This window comes from Numida meleagris, chromosome Z (genome assembly GCF_002078875.1).
Source record: "Numida meleagris isolate 19003 breed g44 Domestic line chromosome Z, NumMel1.0, whole genome shotgun sequence".
Classification (NCBI taxonomy): Eukaryota; Metazoa; Chordata; class Aves; order Galliformes; family Numididae; genus Numida; species Numida meleagris.
Genome location: NC_034438.1, coordinates 56,188,807 through 56,202,238, shown reverse-complemented (window position 1 = coordinate 56,202,238; position 13,432 = coordinate 56,188,807). Strand labels below are relative to the sequence as shown.

The following is a 13,432-nucleotide window of genomic DNA, read 5'->3' as shown; positions in this document are numbered from 1 at the left end:
CCTCAAAGATCAGCAAGTCTCAATCCCCCCGCTAAGTGCAGGGCCGCCAACCACTACAGCAGGCTGCCCAGAGCCACGTCCAGTCTGGCCTTGAACACCTCCAGGGGATGGGGCATCCACAACCTCCCTGGGCAACCTGTTCCAGTGCGTCACCACCCTCTGGGTGAAAAACTTCCTCCTAATATCTAACCTAAATCTCCCCTGTCTCAACTTAAACCCATTCTCCCTTGTCCTATCGCTATCTACCCTCACAAACAATCAATCCCCCTCCTGTTTATACACTCCCTTCAAGCATTGGAAGGCCACAATCAGGTCTCCCCAGAGCCTTCCCTTCTCCAAACTAAACAAGCCCAGTTCCCTCAATCTTTCCTCATAGGAGAGGTGCTCCAGCCCTCTGATCATCTTGGTCGCCCTCCTCTGAACTCTTTCCAAGAGCTCCATGTCCTTCTTGTGCTGGGGGCCCCAGGCCTGCGCACAGTACTACAGGTGGGAGTCTCATGAGAGCAGAGTAGAGGGGCAGAATCACCTGCCTCGACCTGCTGTTCACACTTCTCTTGATGCAGCCCAGGACATAGTTGGCTTCCTGTGCACAAGCACACATTGCCAGCTCATACTGAGTCTTTCATCAGCCAACACTCCCAAATCCTTCTGCTCAGAGCTGCTCTCAAGCCATTCTCTGCCCAGCCTGTATTTGTGCTTGGTATTGTCTTGACCCAGGTGCAGGACCTTGCACTTGGCCCTGTTGAACTTCATGAGGTTGGTACGGGCCCACCTCTCCAGCCTGTCCAGGTCCCAGGTCCAGTCACTTTAGAAAGACTCTTCAGCTACTAAAGAAGAACACCTAAGTTAAGAAATAAGGCTTCCTCTATACATGCAGAAATTGAAACTCTTCCTGCAGAAGCCTAACACAGACTCTTTAAATTGCGTTCTGAGGCCCTCCGGTATTCATCAGCTATAGGGGGAGATTAACCTTCCATCCTTAGCAATTTTCCACCTAAAATTTGGGTATAATCAATAAATCCTTAGAGCACAAAGTAAAAAGTATTTCTGTTTGCTGAACTCTTCTCCACTGTATCTCTCTCCATCTGCTTCATACGTTTTCCCTGTTTATTTTAATTGAAGATTGTGTAGAATAGCATTTTTTCCTACTTCTATTAAAAAAAAAGAAATTAAGTGAAACATCAGCTAAACAGGAATTTTCTGCCTATCTGTAGCCTAAGCTTCTGTTTAACTCAGTGATATTCTGTATTCCTACATTCTCTGCCTGCTTCTGAGCTGACTGAGATCCTCACTCAACACTGCTGAAAGGCACATCTTTACAGCCACTGGCAGCTTGCAATATATTCTCAAAAAACCATGCAACGCAGCATCCTGAGTATCATTTGAAGGTTTACTCTCTCTCTCACACATTCACTGTATGAGGAATACACACACATTTAAAATGTTATAGCCTAAATTGAATTTAGAAAGACATTTTTGCTTTGCTCCTTTTTGGGGGATGGATGAACTGTGGTTTTATGAAGAGGCTGCTCTCTACATGAGAACATAGTTCTGCTGGCTGCTTAGCCATGCTGTAACTTGAGACACATTACTATTCAGCAACAAAACAGAACAAAGACTTCACACTTCCTGGACACCCAGGCCTGGACACAGTACTCCAGATGGGGCTCACAAGAGCCGAGTAGAGGGGGACCACCACCTCCCTCTCCTTCCTGACCACTCCTCTTTTAATGCAGCCCAGAACATAGTTGGCTTTCCGGGCTGCCAGCGCACACTGCTGGCTCATGTCCAGCTTCTCGTCCACCAGGACCCCTAAGTCCCTCTCTGCAGGGCTGCTTTCAAGTACTTCTTCCCCCAGTTTGTATAAATATTGGGATAGCCAATATTTGGGATAATTGGGATTGCCCTGGCCCAAGTGCAGCACCCTGCACTTGGCCTTGTTGAACCTCATTAGGTTCTCATGGGCCCACTTGTCCAGCCTGTCCAGGTCCCTCTGGATGGCTTCCCTTCCTTCCAATGTATCGACTGCACCGCTCAGCTTGGTGTCATCTGCAAACTTGCTGAGAGTGCACTCGATTCCATCGTCTATGTCATTGATAAACACATTGAAGAGCACCGGTCCCAGGACTGAGCCCTGGGGGACACCACTCGTGACTGGCCTCCACCCTAAATAGTTGTAGGTCAGACAGAACAAGGCCCAGCACACTACATATGCCCCTCTGCTTCATGTACTTGCTCAGGAGCCAGTGAGAGTAGAAAAGTATTAATTATATGTAGCACTGCGCATGTTTAATTAAATCATCTCCTGAGCACTTCTGCATGACTGACAATCTGGCAAAACAGTTGTATTAGCAGTCTACTAATTAAATCAAGACTCCAGTTTAAAAAAAATAAAAATAAAAAAATAATAATAACTTTTTGAAGAAATAAGCAAAGAACTAGAAATAAATACTGACTTACTAATTACACAGTTGACGATACAAATCTCATCAAGCAACAGCAAATGCAGGGCTCACTTTATTTCTGTGTGAGAGCCCTTTGCAGAGATCATTGAAAAGAAAATGGATCTCTTGATCTCTCACATCATGGCTGAGTAATGAAAACAAATAGGTGGTAAGAAAACTACAGAATCCAGGAGATGCACTGTATGTCAAAGCATCTTGAACAACAGGATCAAAAAAAGATTCAAGAGTTTCTCAGTAAGATACACAGATCTTTTGCCAATGAATACATACAATTCTTCATATTTTCTTGTTTCTCTTAGCAATATAGATTGTTAGTGCATTAAAGGAGATGGTGCAATGGGTGGATGATTCCACACATAAATCTGATTGCAGGATGCATTCATTCCCTAGCTCATTTAATTTGTGTCTTGGAAGTAGTTTATTTGCGCCTATTTTGTTTTAAATGTGCTTAAAGTGAAGAAACAAAAGCGGTTTTTGAGAGAATTGAGTTCTCCCTCCATTAATCAAGGCTTTAAATAGCCAGCCAACAGCTTTAACAGCACTCTTGTAACAGTTCCTGACCAGAGCAGTCTGCAAACTAAAGGAGTTTGACAGAAGAGTTTGTGATACCCACACTGCTCTTTGTTGTTGTTAATAACATCATAGCAGCTTGAAGTTATAGTCTTTAACCTTGACTATAGCTCTGGTACTGCACAAAATGCAGAAGAAAAGCACTACCACTGCCTGCTTAAATTAGAGAAGCTAAATTTACAGACTTCATCTGTAGACAGTAAGTTTTTCTCAGGGATGTCTGGTTGAAACTAATCCGACTTTTATCTGATAAAATGTATAGTTGCATTCTTTATAAAAAATCCTGCATTCAGCAGTCTCCAAACTTGCACTACTGCTAAGGCATAAAAAATAATACAAATTATGTTAATATTAGCAATCTTCTAATTAACACAGTTTCAATGACTCTATGTTCCAAAATACTCATTCTCTCATTTTACAAATAGTCCAACACTCAGTTTTTACGTCTTGTGGAACAGGTTTCCTTGAACTGCCACTGAATTCAGTATATAAATTAATGACCAACATTGGAACATCTCTCCTACGTGGACAGACAGAGAGCTGGGGTTGTTCAGCCTGGAGAAGAGAATGTTCCAGGGAGACCCGATAGTGGCCTTTCAGTACCTAAAGGAGGGCTGTAAGAAAGAAGGGGACAGACTCTTTAGCAGGGTCTGCTGTGACAGCACAAGGGGGAAACAAAGAAAGATGTTTTGTTTCAGTTCAATATTATTCTTTTTTTGCACAAGCTCCTGTAGTGCTCCTGGCAAGCAAGTTTAATATTTTCACATTCTTCTCTTTTGTGGGTAATATTCCCGACCTTTATATTCTATTACATACATAACTGTGGCACACAATCACGGCTAAGCCAAAAAGGAACTGCAGTGTAGCATGAGAGTAACGGCCAGACCAACATCCCATTTTCAGGATTTTTCAGCTGCCTGTTTTGATTATGATGTTAAACAAGTAATTTGCGTTCTGGATCTGCACAACTTTGAGTATTCTGTTACTGTTCTTACTGAACACTCAGTGAAAAAATGTGAAGTTCATTTCCTTGTAAAACAGAAAGTGAATTTGCCCTTAGGACTGCAAAGAAATTTTAGATGTGACAAAAGACCATGAAGGTACAATCTGCAAGCATATCAAAATGCCATTCTTCTCAGTCAGAATACCCTTACCCCTCTGAAGTGAGAAACTGTGTGAAAAATGTCCTACATTTGTATCTCAGAATGTCACACTTTCATGTATCTTCTGAATGAATATCCCATAGAAATGAAAGGACATGTCCACCTGCCTTTCAAACAGTGGAGCCTACATTTATAGTTTGCATTAAAAAGCTCTGTCATCCAGACTTGGATGCTCTTCATTTAGGAGTTTCTATATGACAGAATTTTATCAATCCACACTACCACCGCAATAATACCAATATATTTTATGGCTACGGGTTATCATCCAGTAAGTTCAGTTCAAAATTTCTACAGTATTTGATGATTTCACTGGTGATGCATATTATGGGACAGCTGAGTGTGTGTAGAACCATACTAAAAGATAAGCCTCAGAATATGGAGTAAAAAAGAAAAAAAATTAATTAGTGTACTACACATATGGCTATTCTGTCCTCAGTCTTGATATTAAATTTTAACTAATAAAAACTTTGTAACTGTAGAGTACAATGACTATAAACATAAAGTAACACAACTTCCAATCTGAATTTTTAATATATTAAAAAATAGAATTAATATGATAATTACATGCATGATTGTACACCCTAAAGCTAAAAATACAAAAAAAAAAAAATCATTAAGTTTTAGAGGCTCAGATATATGGAGTGCTCATGAAGGAGTAAGATCTAGATTTTCATGTTTGGGAGACATGGATGAGGCAAATGAAAGGTGCTGTTCAGCTCCAAAATATATGTTGAATATATGTTGTAATTGTATGTGCCATAGATTCAAAGTTACTGTTGATTTTAATTAAGTTGCTTCTATCTTTTAATCGTAAAATCAGAACAAGTTATAAAGGCAAACCCTTAAAATTATTTCAGGCCTCAGTCAACTTATATACATTCACTGTATGTGTTCACTGTTTGTTTAGACTACTTAAAGGATTTTATATGTTTTAAAATATGTAAGTAAACATTCTGAAATAAGAACTGTTTTTCCCCTTCTCCACACCTACTCTAGTCTCCTAATTTGCTTTTCATTTCTAGGATCATTGAGGTTTCTAGATGCCAATCTAGTTTCTACTTTTAAAGGCCAAGATAAAAATAAATGAATATACCCTAGCAAGCAGTAAATTTTTGCAGGTGATAGATTAGAAACAACTGTGGGAGAAAAAAAGTCCCCATTCTCTCCACAGCGCTGTATACACAATACATGATCTTTGAACACATATGCAGTGAGGAAAGCAGTAAGCGTTTACTGTCACGATAAAACTTCAAAGTGTGCTTTGTACCAAACACTTTAACGCTTGAGACTGTTTGAAGTATGCCAGTCTTTTATAGGCAGAGTTGATTCACACAGTAATTACACTGATAATATGACAAACTACAATGGCCAGATAAGGCCTCAGGTCTTGCAAATCTTCCTTTACAATTCAAGGGCAATATGAGGAATGTTTAAGCCTGGAAAGCAATGTTATTTTGGGACCAGGTGAAACTTAGAATAGGTCTGGAGACCACTGGCTTTGCAATGAAATTGCTGTGTAAATTTCTCAGTGCTGAGAAGCTTCCAGTATCTTCCCCTACTGAGACCTTGTGACATCAGAGACATACGTCACAATGAAGTGGTGAACAGTTACAGATGGTTCCTACTCCTATGAAGAGAAGGGTATGTCCTCATGGCATGTTAATAAATGATCTGAGAAAAACAGTGGTATTGAGATGACAAAGTTTGCTCTTTAATCTATGGTTGTTCTGGACAGTAACAATAGGCTATGAGGAAGTGGAAAGCAGCGACTGGGCAATAAAACAGCAGAGGAAATTTGGAATAGATGAACTTAGGTAAGGCACACAAAAAATGTAATCCTAAAATTATATAAACACTAACAGACTGCTAGTGGAACAATAACTATCAGGACTGGGGCTGTAAATTAATGATATCTAGTTCTATGGAAACAGTATATTAGTTCTCCATCATAGAAAAGCAAAGCAGGGAACAGAACAGAAAATCTCACTGTTTTACCATATGTAATGCAGTATTACTATACTTACAGCTGGAATATTATGTGGATTTGTTAAGATCTTAAGATATTATAATCTTAAAAGGATATAGTAGTGCTAAAGATCATACAGAAATGGGAGAAAGGATGACCAAAAATATGTAACAATCTTCCAGTGTAGATAGCTCAGCTTGGAAAGCAAATGACTGAGGAGGGGTGGGATTGAATAATACAAAACCATGCGTCAGAAAAGGCAAGTAGAAGCTTATTATTTACTGTCTTCCCTAATACAAGAATGAATGTGCATTAAATTTAACAACAATAACAATTCAGTTAAAAAGAAGTAGTGTTTTGTGTTTGTTTGTTTTTGTTGTTGTGTTTTTACTGAAGCTGTGGAACTCACTGCGAGAGGATGCTGTGCATCCATGCCAGAAGATCAGTCAAAAAAGTGAGTAAAAACCAAAGGGGTAAATCTCACAAGGAATATTAAAAGAAAAAATACCACACTTTATGGTGCATCTGAACAAATGGCAAAACAAAATAGCTATTTCTGGTAGCAGGGAAATATTAGGGATGTATGGCTACAAAATGCTGTTATATTTTTCCCTGATTGTGACCACTGAACATGGGACCCTGGATTAAATGAGCCTGAATGGTCTGACAGAGCATAGACATGTTTTGTCCTAACAGAATGATGATGCCATTTGGATACTGTGACTTCCCTACAGCTCTGCAGTGTGGCAGACCACAGGTGTCCAAGCTCGGTGACATATCAGCTGAAATAATACAGCAGTGAAGACATAGCCCCTGAGAATGTGGTGAAAGCTTCAACTGAGAGCTCTCTCTATACCTGCTGAAAGGTAACTACTTACACATACAAGGTCAGATGAGAACTTTAATAACAAAAGAGTAATGATATAACATGCATGTTATGTAACACTGTTGTTTTATATTAAACCAGTTATATATAACTAAAAGACAATGTCAACAGACTGGATAACAGCTCCAGAGACTAACTAAATGCAATTGTCCTATAATGCCATGAAACAATAGTATTCTGCTCCTAAGAAAATATTAATACAGTCAATACTAGCTTCCAGCAATGCATAGACAAGAAATTTGCACAAGGCATACTGAAATGTCACAAAAGACTCTCACCATAATTTGAACCTAAGCAGTGACTTTTCATCTGAGCTACCACAATTCTGAAGGATTTGTAAGAGCAGCATAACATTGCAACTATGTAACTCTAGAGAGATTAGCTTAACCACTGATAATTCTGTTTCTAGGCAAGGGATTTGGTACAACAGCTGTCAAGCAGTAGCTCAGAGATGTTGCAGAGAGCCCCAACATCAACACAGTATGGAGTTTGGGGTTTTTACTTTAGACTAGATTTGCTCTGACTGCCTGAGTTTAATGTTCACACTGCACATACAGCCCTAAGATTCACAAAGTTACACAGTTGTTAATTTGAATCTGTCCCAGTTAGGCTGGGGTGCATCTTGAGCTTACATTCTAGTTTGTTCTGAAAAGAATCTGGGATCTGTGCATACCAGATTCACTGTGAATCAAACTGATATAGTGTAGGTAGGTACAATGGGGGGCTTCTTTTTATTACTGCTCCACTCTTTACACTACTGCCCCAACCAAACTATGCATTCAAATGTTCATTCTTCTGCTATCAAGCAGCAGTCAGATAACAGTCTATTTACATACAAAATTTTTAGAGCTGTGCATTGGGTTTTTATTTCTTTCTGAACTGACATCTTTGCCTGCACAAAACTAGGACAATTTGCAGATCAGAAGACTACAGAAAATGTTTGCTTTTTTGTCTGTGTATTTCTTCCCGTCTTTAGCTTTGGAGAGAATGCTGGGTTGCTTGGGGAAAGATATTTACTAAGTGGTCTTCTTGACTGAAATGATAGTCAGGACTGCTAGATGAAAATGGAGCTATAAATAGGTGTCCTTGCAGAAAAGAAAGGATTTGATGTACCAAATTCTGCTCTTTTCTACACTGTATGACTCTTGAGTTATTGGGCTGATGTCCTTGGCATTCCTCCAAGCCTGAAGTGATGTAGCTTGAGCAGACTTCCCTGAACAATAATTAGCTGGATTTTTAAAAATCTACTAATCTAGGAATGCACATTCATTTAAATGCACAATTATTTTTTCCCAATATACTTAGACCAATTTTTGAGAAATGTATAGCCTACGAAACCTATCACACTAAAATTTTCCAATAGTGTACATCTGAAATATTTGTTCTATCAGCTATAATACTGCATCTCTTCTCGGCGTATTGAACATGCATTTGTTAAAAATCAAGAGGTGATGATAGGCCAGATCCTTAATGCCAATAATATACTATTTCTTGAGATCTCTTCCAACCCTGTGTTGCACTACACTTTTATCTATTAGAAAGAGATTTTTTTTAACAGATAATGAGGAAAGGAGGAACTGGTGGAGGAAACTCTTTTATAACTGCTGAAGTTCTTTCACTGATGTGGAAATTTTTTCAATCTACACATTTAACAGCCAAAGTCTCCTGTAGTAAACAAAGAGGTCTCTCAAATTCTCTCTCACTTGCATTTTTGGAAGTATAATTCTAGTTATGTGATGAGTGAATGGAATTCAGATTCCTACTCTCAGTCTCACCACTGCCCTGATTAAACTCGCTCTCTGAAGTTTCCTTTTTGCTGTTATCTAAAGGACAATACTTCCTTGTTTGCTTGTAGCAAGAAGCATGTTTTCTTTTTAGTTTTATTATATTGCTAACCTAAAAAGAGAGAATATTGTCCATTCTATTCTGCGGGTAGAAAGCTATATTTTATCTCAAGCTTTAAAGAAATTGTTTTAAATTTTACCTTATTGTCAACAAGAACAAAAAAATAACCTGAAAAGGCTTTATGCTGCTGTGAATCTAAGGATTTAGTAGGATCCTAAGGATTTAGGAAGAAATAAACCAGTTAAACTCAATTGCTTGCCTTTTTTTCCCCCAAAGCAAGATGACTCCATACTTTGTCTTGGATTCAGCACACTGTTAAGTTTTCAGTATAAAGGGCCTGTGCTGGTGCTTATTAATGTAAGCACTAACAGCTTGAGACCAATGAAAACATGCTCTGATTCTGAAAAAAAAAGCTGCTTTAGCAACATTGTGATTTGTCTGTGGTCATGCCCCAAAATGCCTGCTTTACTATACTAGCTTTTATTATTTGAATAATTTTCATACTTGTATGTACATTATCAGATAATAAAAAAAATCAAGCTTAGATCATCTTCACACTGTTTCCACAAAACATTCAGTTTCCATGAAACTTTCCATTCTCTTAATTTCTTTATAAAGTGAATAGAGAAAATGGGTACTCCAAATTGGAAAGATATGGATTTGATGGGTGAACGATTCAATGGATGAAGAACTGGCTGCAAGATCAAGTCCACAGAGTGGTGGTGAATGGCTCCATGTCTGGATGGAGATCAGTGATGAGTGATGTCCCACATGGGTCAGTGCTGGGACCGATACGTTTTTATATCTTCATCAATGACACTGACAGTGGAGTTGAGTGTACCCTCAGCAAGTCTTCTGACAACACCAAGCTTTGGGGTGCAGTCTACACACCAGAGGGATGGAACGCCAACCAGAGAGACCTAGACAGGCTTGAGTGGTGGGCCCATGTGAACCTCATGAGGTTCAACAAATCCAAAGGCAAGATCTTGCACCTGGGTCAAGGCAACCCTCACCACCAGTACAAGCTGGGGGATGTAAGGATTGAACGCAGTCCTGCTGAAAAAGACCTGGAGATACTGGTGGATTGGAAGCTGGATGTAAGCCAGCAATGTGCCCTCGCAGCCCAGAAAGCCAACTGTATCCTGGGCTTCATCAAAAGAAGCGTGGCCAGCAGAGCGAGGGAGGTGATCCTGCTTCTCTACTCTATGCTGGTGAGACCTTACCTGGAGTACTGCATCCAGATTTTCCAGCTTCCCCTGGAAAACTTCCTTTATGCTAATTTAATGAGCATGCAATGTATTTCTTTAATGTTGTAGTTCTTAAATCTCTTTTGACTATGTGTAGGTTTCACTGTGAGAACTACTTTCTACTTTAAAAGATCCCCTTAGACTTCTAAATACTATTAGAGTTTTGCAGATGGGTAAACTGAAGTCAGTGTTGCTAAATCTATATAAAGAATGGGCAGAAGAGCAAGAGCAAGAACATACTGGGCTTGACTGCCAGGCTTCTCCTCTAACTAGAGAGAATGATGCAAGAAGAAGGATGAAGATAATAAGCCACAACAAAAAAGAAGAAAATTATCTGAATGAGATCAGTAGCAGCACTATTGCCTGGTTAGATTTTATTGCACACACACACAGCCAGAAATCTACTTGTTTAGTAAATGAGTTTATCAAGTAGACAGAACAATCCATTGTGATATGTCTTGGCTGTTAGTGGTGCTGGCAGTTGAACTGAACCTTACGGGGTAATTAGCTAAGGATAAATTAATCTGTTCTCAAACATGGCCTGCTGATCTTTCCCAGGATGTAAGTCCTGCTTAAAAGCATGGTTTCTTTCTTTTTCTCTCTTGCCTCTCTTTCTAATGTTTAAGTTAGTCTTTCTTGGAAGTTTCATAAATACTTGCATCTGCAGCTATGAAATATTACTATAACATTTTAAGAGTATTCCTGACTGAAAGAGCTGCATGTGTAGAATTAGTCATACAATTTTTTTTAGTTAACAGTGGATCTTTAGATTCTTTGTGCAAATGTTCTGCAGGAAATATCACATAGCTAGTCTCAAGGAAGACAAATATTTAGTTTTTGCAACACTGTCCTTGAATGACTATATGTACCTTAGGCAGAAATGATTTGGCACAAATCTCTCTATTTTTCTCTAGCTACTATAAATGAGGTTTGTTCACAGTGCTCAAGTATTTTAAAACCTGGAGTCTTGATTCTTTTAAGCTAGCTATTCCAGAATGTACTTACTTTATGGCATCTATTACTTTTTCAAATATTTCACAGATTCTGCTTTAAAGGGACCTCTTTCCAAATATTTTCTGTGGCACTTGGTCTCACGACTCTGATCTTTTTAGAGCTGACAGGCTAAAAATGTGATGGATATTTTAAATTTCTGCAAAACCTTTTTCAGAAGAAATGAATTAAATAAAACTGTTTTCAGATACCTATTTTCATTTAAAATTCATTGAAGTCACTTCCCATTAATTCAGAGCCAGTTTTATACAAATAACTAATATGCTAGACACCCTCTTTCCCCACAGAGACCTTCATTAAAATTTAAGGCTATTTGAACTGCAAAAAAATTGGGTTGATTTTGTTTCCCTATGAATTCTATTGTGCATCCAATTAAAACCTAATTTTCAAGCAAGCTCTTCTCCACACTCCATTTTACAGCCCCTGGAGACAGAAGCAATTCACACCATGCAGGGAATTTGCTAATTGCTTGCACCTACACAGTCTGTTGCTGAGCATCCTTATGAATTTCTATGTGGCAGTAATTTCAATAGCTTTGAATTAGTTGGTTGTAAAAGTAGCTCTCCATTTGCTCCTGAAACATGCTGTCAGCTATGGTATAAATGCAGAGTTGAGGCTTTGTGCAGCTGCAGAAGGAGATGATTCTGGTATTCTCCTTTTTATGGATTCACTCCTGAACAAAACAACTACAAACAGGTATGAAGTGGAATAGCACAATCACCACCATGTAAGCAACATCAAAACCCTATAATTTTCCCCATGTTGAGGCTCCCTCTTTAGGATTCCCATAAGCTACTTTTAAGCTTATGCTTAGACTTGGCTTTGTATTTTTTAATTATTATTTATATAATTACCATATTGATTCTGTTCTGAAGATGTTGCTGGAGACAAGAAGGTGTTTCTCCTCACACTTACTGTGAACATGGATGAGAGGCTGTGAGCACAGAGGTGTGAAACTTAAATTTGGTCTTGGATATTCACGCAAATTTTCAGCGTGTGTCACATGATGGCGGTACATGTAATTCCTAAACACGAGCTTATTTACTTAAAATTTATTTAAATGGGAATGTAGTGTGCATAACCTCCTGAAGTTGTATGTCCAGCTCTGTCCCTGATGGACAAAAGATGTAGTGTTTGCTCCAGGACACTGCCTTTCTCTGTCACATTTCACCATGTGGAATGAAGTTTGTTTCTGGGAGGTGGGTGAGGCTGCAGCTCCATGTGCCCCTGGGGTGCCAGCACGTGTGCAGGTACAGCTCCCAGGGCCCAGACGCAGCTTGTGGCACTGCGCCTTGCCTTCAGGCTGAGCACCTTCCCTCCCCACCACACCCCAAAGCCATTCTGATCTGTTTAAGGCACACACTGGAGCAAGCCGCCCCATGAGCCCCAGGTGACTCGAACAGAGAGGAAACAGAAGTAAAAGAACTGTAAACAAATCCTCTCACCCTGCCTCCGCGGTCACGTCTTTTCTCCCAGGCTTGTTCCAGTTCACCAGCTCAGGGGCTGGCTGGCTTGCAGCAGACTTGGTGCCGCCCCAGCCGGGCTCCGTGTCCGTCTCCGCTCCCCTCTGAGGTTCCTGGCTGCTTTCTCTGGTCTCCCATGCACTGGCAAGCTTTGCTATCCCAGAGGGCTCACTCCTCGCTTGGTCATTTGCTTGCACCTCTCCCCCCACCATCCACACACTCCTCCAAAAGGTTCTTTGAGAAGGGCTCTTTTAGAATTGGCCTGTCCTTCCCGCAAGGACAAGACTAGCCTGCGGCCTCCTCTGCTGCCAAGCTACACCTTTGCAAAAGCACATGCAATAAACGGCAAACAAAACAAAACAGGTACAGCCTTTCACAGCTGGGAACTGCTGAAACTGCAGCCCAGAGGGAGCAGGAGCAGTGTTGCAGTGAGAAGGTGCCAAGCAGGGACAAATATTCCCCTGGCTGTCACAAAATACTTCTGAGCAGAGCCTCAACCCAACTCAGTGGGGCCTGAGTCTGCATGTAACCATGCCGCCGTCAGCAGCTTGCATGTGCCTTCAGGCAGGGAGAGGCCTCTGCACAACCTGGTGGACAGGGAACGTATGAGAGAGGCCTTGCAGGTGATTGTTCATCCTTCTTTAATATTTCTGGCATTCAAGAGGAGTTACTTGCTCCTGTGGGAGCCTTCTGGGGTTGCTGCTCACATCCTGAGATGGGTGGTCGATTTTGCTCACTGCTTTTGCTGTGAGATAAATGTTGCAATAGTTTCCTGTTCCCCTGAGCAGTGTGCAAAAGTCTGACATAATGCTTTTA

At 40.2% G+C, this 13,432-nt stretch overlaps 2 long non-coding RNA genes across 2 annotated transcripts in view; one reads left to right on the top strand and one right to left on the bottom strand.

Annotated features, from left to right (window-relative positions):
- The window catches only part of LOC110390134, a 58,646-nt gene extending 45,676 nt beyond the window's left edge, over positions 1-12,970 (bottom strand). Inside the window, exon 1 of the long non-coding RNA XR_002433584.1 lies at positions 12,599-12,970. This is a non-coding gene — a long non-coding RNA (uncharacterized LOC110390134). The remainder of the gene's footprint in view (positions 1-12,598) is intronic.
- On the top strand, positions 5,808-7,068 carry LOC110390135. Its single transcript, XR_002433585.1, has 3 exons — positions 5,808-5,839; positions 5,934-6,012; positions 6,899-7,068. It is a non-coding gene; the product is annotated as an uncharacterized LOC110390135 (long non-coding RNA).